Consider the following 7,230-nt stretch of genomic DNA (forward strand, 5'->3'; position numbering starts at 1 on the left):
TCTGTGTGGGTACGCAGGTGCTCATGTGCCTGGTGACAGTACCTCTTGCAGCAGCCTCACCTCTCTTGGGCAGTTGGAGCTGGCATGATTTTCCTTATCATTTTCCCTTATTATTTCCCTTATCGTCAAAGCCCTGAGGAGAAGAGTCTGGGAGTGTTTGTCGATGAAAAGCTCGACATGAGAAGGCAATGTGCTCTTCAGAAAGAGCACAGTGGCAGCTCAGAAATCCATCCCTATCCTTGGCTGCATCAAAAGCAGCATGGCTAACAGGGTGATGGAGGTGGTCCTCCCTCTCTGCTCTTGTGAGACCCCACCTGGAGCACTGTGTTCAGTTCTCCAGCACAAGAAGGACGAGGGCCTATTAGAACAAGCCCAGAGAAGGGCCACAAATATGGTTAAAGGGCTGGAGCACCTCTCCTAAGAAGACAGGCTGAGGGAGCTGGGGTTGTTCAGCCTGGAGAAGAGAAGACCTTATAGTATCCTTCCAGTGCCTAAAGGCCTATAGGAAGGCTGGGGAGGGACTCTTTGTCGGGGGGTTTAGTGATAGGACAAGGTGTAATCGCTTTAAACTAAAATAGGGTAGGTTTAAAATAGATATAAGGAAGAAATTCTTTACTCTGAGTGTGGTGAGGCACTGGAAAAAGTTGCCCAGAGAAGCTGCGGATGCCTCATCCCTGGAAGTGTTCAAGGCCAGGTTAGATGGGGATTTGAGCAACATGGTCTGGTGGGAGTTGTCCCTGCCCATGGCAAGGGGTTGGAATTAGATGGTCTTTAAGGGCCCTTCCAACACAAACCATTCTGTGATTCTATGATTTTGTAGCTTACCTTCCTTGGCTGCCTTCCAGTGGACAACATTCCATATCTTTAATTCAATATAATACTCTTTAGGCCCTTTCTATGAGCTCGATAGCAAAACATCCCAAAAAAGAGGATATATTTCTTCCATGATTTGATTTCTGAAATTAAGTGCACACCTTTAGCTAAATTTTCTCTGTATTTTATACATGACTGGTGTTGACTTTTGTTTTGTATTTTCCTGAACAAGGCTAACCAAATGAACACAAAATTTGAGTGAGTCTCATTTATGTAATGACATAAGAAAAAAACATTTTCAGTATTTCCATATCTCACTATTTATATCCTAACATTCTGTATGCTTTTTAAACTCATTTTGCCCACTGAATGACAAGTTTCAAGCATGCAACTTGGTAACCAGCACTTTATTAAGATGCAGTTTTGGTAAAGAACATTAAAGAATATTACAAAAAAATACCTTTGTCTACACATTAAAATTTCATATATATTTCCATTCCTTACTTAACTACCTTCTAATGCATGAGAGTCCAGTCTCTAATCATAAATTCTTATAATAATATGCCATTATTTAGAAGGAAAAGCCTGTAAAAATTACATAGAATACTAATACACTGGTTATACAATTTTCCTTCTGATATGTTATTCTACTATATTATTTTCTGTCTTGTAAATTTAGATGCACTATCTTCATTTCTACATTTCCTCACTATCTAAATATTTACCCCAGAAATTTTCTGTGTAATGGTTCTAGAATTAAAACATTCATAACATCTCATTGCCATCCCTGACTTCAAGAATTCATGGAAGACAGGTGAATATGAATAGAGGAGAAATAATATGATATTCAGAAACAAAGGAGGAATCAGGCATACGCCTGATATCAAGATAAATACTCCAATAAATAAACAGTTACATTAAAAGCACCTGGAGGGCACAATGAAAAAGAAACAGACAGCAAAGATTTGTTGCAAACAAAAGTTTGTTAAACTGATGTATTTTATTTCTTTAGCAGAATATCTGCCTGAATTGAAAGAGACAGGTATGATGTATACTGACATCAGGGAGTCCTTGGGTACCATCTTACAAGACATTCTCATAGACAGTGTCAGAGATATTTTTTTTTCCATGCAAAATTACTACGCAGTGGACATTGAGCTGCTTGAAAAAATACTCTGAGACTTAGCAATACTGCATTTTTCAAGCAAAAAGTTTGTATGATATAGAATTCTGCTGGGTCTAGCCAAGATCAGATACAATTCAACATTTTCATTCATGACTTGGGTGACTGAATGAAGAGCACACTTACAAAATTTGCTCGATGCCAAAATATAAGGGGCTGCAAGGGAGCTGAAGGATTAGAATGCAAAACGATTTTTATAAATGGGAGAAGTGGTCTGTAATCAATAAGGTGAAATTCAATAAAGACAAGTACAAAGTACTATACTGAGGCAAGAAAAAATCAAATGCATAAATACAAAATTGAGAACAGTAACAACATCATAGAAAGAGACCTGGGTGTTACTGTAAACCAAGTATCAAATATGAGTTAACAATATGATGCTGATGCAAAAACAGAACAACTCATCCTGGGACATGTTAACATGTGTCATATGCAAGACAGGAGTATTAATTGTTTTTCTTAACTCACCTATCAGAAGTCTTAGTTTGGTATATTTTAATAGGCTAGTACAAAAAGAGGTTACAAATTGATATGTAAAAGATAAAGACTAATTGAAAAAGGGAAAATTTTTCAGAGAGCAAATTTTTTTGCTCTGAAAAAATAAAGGTTGGTGGCAGGTGTGGTGGTGATATGATAACAAACTTCCAATATGTATTAGGTTCTCGTAAGCAGGGATGCAACTAACTGTTCTTCATGACACTGAGAACAGGACAAAAACTGACTGGCTTCAATTGTGGCAGGAAAGTTTTAGGCTAAAATTGGAAAAACTTCTAACTCTAAGAATAGTTATGGAAATAAATAGATCACTAAAGATGTGGTATAACCTCCATCATTCAGGTTTTAAAGAATAAGTTGTAAAAACACATCAGAGATTCTCTGTTCCTTGTAGCAAGGTTCTCTGTTCCTTGTAACAGTGTGGGTTCCTGCATTTTTTTCATTCTAGCTACTGTTGTTATAGTATCAAAGAAACAGAAAACTCTTAACTTAAATGACCTCTTTTAGCTTGATATCAAATGTTCTCATATCAATTTCTGACAATGACTGAGCTGTCTTATCTTCAAAAAGAAATTCATGCCCTGGTGGCCTGCTCCTTGTAAGCAGTAACATCTGCAGAGAGGTTAGATCCGATGCTGACTTTGATCTAGTCTCTCAAGACAGCTTCACAAGTCTCTTGATGCCTATGGGTCTTTGATTCCAAATATTTATCTTTATTTGGATTTATTTCTGGCCACTTGCATCTGAGGTTTCCCCACAGAGTCCCTCTAATACACATCAGCTACAGAATTCAGTTGCTGCTGTTCATGACACTTCCTGCTGGCATCGCTGGCTGCCTTTAACTCTTTTTAAACTTATTTGTTACGCGAATAAATTATCTAATGCAACATCTTTGATGGTTTTACCATTCTACTGTGGCATAAACTTAAATAGATGCCAAGTTCATTTTAAGGATCTTGTTTTCATAAGTACTTTACCTTTGGTTTTGTGTTTTTATGTCTTTGGACACACTACAATTTGGATCACTATACTAATCTTCACTATCTTCCAGCTACTGTGACAGTGGGATTCAGCTGTAATTACTTCTTAAAACAGATCTCATTTGTTACTTAAGACTAAATCTGTAGTGCACCAGCAAAGCTACCTACTGCTTAAAGCAGTCATTTGTGGTAACACGAATTTGGTACTCTTAGCTATATCCTTCTGTGACATTTGAGCCACAAATCCTGGGTAGTTGAAATAATGTATTACTACTAGCTTACTTCCATTTGCACTCTTTTTTTGTGTGTGTGTACTTCTTTTACAGGGGTCAGTCTTCTACCACCAAATGTACTGAGACTTACATCCAGATAAAAATGCAGTCTGTGTCTCATGTTCTCAGTTTTCTCATCTAAGAAATTTCATTAAAGCAAAACTGTAGCATATTGAGGAGTCAAAATTTAAAAATACATATTTGAGAATACAGAATTTGCTTTGTTCATTTTGTTTTCTACTAAAGGTTGGGAGTGGAAGCTCCATCTCACATTTCTCCCATGCACCTACTGTACTTGTGGAGTAGGCATATTAACTGATTTTGTCAAACAAGAACCAGTATAGATATTGACGCTTTGCTCATGCAGCATTTTCCACACTTATTAATACCAGATTGTGCAGAACGGGGTCACCGGTAGCATATACAACATCTGCATCACATGAAAGCATGAACTACAATTTATGCAGAGCACACACTATCCTCTTTACTCTTACGTGTATTATAGGCATGTTAACTACTATTCTAGATTGAACTGTATCTCAGTTTCTCATCCTCCAGTACCTTGTAAGCTGCCAGCCCCGTTTCACTGCAGGGAATATGGGAGAAGGAGCATCCTATTGTCTTTGAAGTACTTAACAGCTTTAAAAAGTTCATATAAAACACTGCAGAACTATCACCACACCCATCACCACAGCCTCTGCATTTTTGTAGTCTTTGCAAGCAACTGAGCAGGAAGCATGTGCCTGGGCACGGCAGTGGTGTTTCAGTGGCAGTTCAGATGCACGCAGACTTCCTGAGCCAGAAGCGTTGTTTCCTGCACACAACACACCACAAAAAAAAAAAAAAAAAAAAAAAAAAAAAAAAAAAAACTAGACAGCAAAGTCAGAGTTACATCAGGTACAACCCTCTGTAAAGTCAGATATTGTCACTGATGACAAAGACAAGATCCTTCTGAGTGTCGTGTCTGGCTCTGTGAGAAGCGTTCTGCAAACTTAGGTGGGGCGGTTCAGCACTGACATGAGATTTTCAGAATGGGAAGTACAATATTAATGGTAGATTTGTGACAAATTCAGCCCTTATTTGGTGAGGTAATGACTAATATAAGTGTCTTGTTGAACACGTAGAGGAGGATGACTTAGTCACGTGGCAACCCAGGGCATACTTCCACAACACTAGTGCTCTGGCAGCATGTTGGGATTGGAAAATCAACAGCAAGCAGGATTATTTTGGAAATGAAAACAATCATTTTGATAAGTGACAGCAGACTTCTCTTGGATGCTTTCTCAACAGCTTTCTCAACTACTCAGTGTCACTTAAGGGAAAAAAAAATGTACCCTGTATATTCATCTCTCCATGCTCTGGATCAAAGGAAAAGTGTAATAGTGGTGCAAACTGTTGTAGGTAACTGTGGAAGACAAAACTAGTGTTGCATGGTTTAGCAAGGTATGTGATGCCTGGGTGTCCCACAGCTCTCTCCTGGTCATGCCAACTGAAGCAGGCTGCCATTCCCCAAGTTCCCAGCATGCTGAGATCAGCAGACCATCAAGAGCCACTGGTGACTGTGCCAGCACCCCAATGTCCCAGGCTCTACAGCTTATTCATTGACAATCTCCACTGAGGCCTTTTCTATTACTACCTCAGCTGCTGTCAAACGGTAGCCAGATGTGTGCTTGTCCAGCTCAAAGAAAAGTGTTCTGTCAGACTTCATTCTAACCACTGCCTCCCCATTATTTATTTATTCATTTATTTTAACTGTAAAATTTATTTTTAACTGTAAAAAATCTCCCTAGACGGACAACTAATTGTCTCAAAACTCTGAGGATGTTCAACCCAAGGATTTTCCTTCCTATGTAATTTATGTAATTTAGCACTGATGATGGTAGGTCACATACACAGCAACAGGGGCTCTCTGGTTTAGAAGAAAAAAGATGTCTGCAGAGATGTAGATCTGTCAGAAGTTAGGGACAGGAGATGACAAGCCAAGGACTCTCAGTAATAACAATAAGTAGGGACCATAGCTCACTGAGCTCAAACAGACTTTGAGTAAGGCTTTGTTTCAGTTTTCAAACTTGCAATAGCTCAGCATAGAAAAGTGCACAGCAGAAAATGATCATTCCCTTAAAGTATGCATGTCACTTTTGTCCTGGATGATGTGTTTCTGGGTGGTGAAGAAGCACATTTTCTCATAATTACCACATCATTATTCCATGAGAAAATCCTAGGCAAACATCAGGTAAGAATCAGGTGCAATGGGTACAGATGTGGTAGAAGGGAAGGAGTGCTTCGCATTTCAAACTTGGACAAGTTAGGGTCATGGCAGTCAGAACTGGAGCATTCATTTTTACCATTGGGTTTCCTGCAGGCAAGATTCTTAACCCCATGCTGCACTGCTTGATGTCCGTCAGGCTGATACATTTGCAAAGACGTGACACAACATAATTGACTTGACTTCCCACGGTGTTTTTGATAGAAGTTTTCCACAGACTCCAAGCAGGCAGGTCAAATACCTCTGAGTTGGTCCACTTGGGATCACATGAAGCAAAGCCTGGGGAGTATGCTTGCCAAGCACATGATTTCCACTGTGGCTCCGGTCCAGGCTCTGTCTGATCAGTAACACTATGTCGTCACTGAATTTCTTCGAAGCTGCTGTTGTTGGAGCCAAGACAGCTTACAATTAAAAAAAAAAAAAAAATGGATTCCAGGAAAGGTCCAAACAAAAGAGGAAAAATATGCACCCGAACCTGCATATACAAATACACAAAAAAGTAATTTCCTGGAAATATTTGGCTTCTATAACAAAACAGCATCAAGAGGAGGAAAGGAGCAAGAAGGAACTGGCAAAGGAGCCTTTGAGCTGTCCCAAGAAGGTTCATGCAGAAATGCAGATATCCGACACCTGATCTTGCACAATCCTGCCAGATTAAAATTATTCCCTCTTTTATTTATATATTCTCACCACCAACACCCACCTTAAATCAAATAGAGTGGTTTTATGCTAGTCCAGCATCTTGTGTCTAAGGGGTACAGCATTATTAATCCAACACCAGCTGCACTACCACCTGATTTACAGTTTTGTGAAGCGATCATCTCATTACTCTCTCCACTGTTTACAGCCACTGTCCGTCCAAATGCAACCTATGTAAGTGCTGGCAGATAGTAGAGAGGTTAACCAATGAAACTGGAGCATGCAGCCAGCTGTCTCTCCCTCCCCCTTCACGCCCCCCTCTTTTTTTTTTTTTTCTTTGTAAAGATATTTAGGTGTTACTCTGTTCAGCATTACAAGCCTTGCTGTGCTCAGTACAGAAATGCCTAAATACATTTAAAAATCTAAGTCAGTGTGCTAGGTAAAATTCAATGGACACTAAGGTATAGCTGAGAGAGCAAGACAAACGTGACATAAAAGAAGATATAATTTGGGATTTTTTTAAAAAGAAAGAAAGAAAGAAAGAAGGAAAGAAAGAAAAGAAAGAAAGAAAGAAAGAAAGAA

The 7,230-nt window shown here is 39.0% G+C and overlaps 1 long non-coding RNA gene across 1 annotated transcript in view; it reads right to left on the bottom strand.

Moving 5' to 3' along the window:
* Positions 1-7,180, bottom strand: part of LOC118162174 — a 32,144-nt gene extending 24,964 nt beyond the window's left edge. Inside the window, exon 1 of the long non-coding RNA XR_004748325.1 lies at positions 5,937-7,180. This is a non-coding gene — a long non-coding RNA (uncharacterized LOC118162174). The remainder of the gene's footprint in view (positions 1-5,936) is intronic.
* Between the last annotated feature and the right edge of the window lie 50 nt (positions 7,181-7,230).

This window comes from Oxyura jamaicensis, chromosome 2, assembly GCF_011077185.1.
Source record: "Oxyura jamaicensis isolate SHBP4307 breed ruddy duck chromosome 2, BPBGC_Ojam_1.0, whole genome shotgun sequence".
Classification (NCBI taxonomy): domain Eukaryota; kingdom Metazoa; phylum Chordata; class Aves; order Anseriformes; family Anatidae; genus Oxyura; species Oxyura jamaicensis.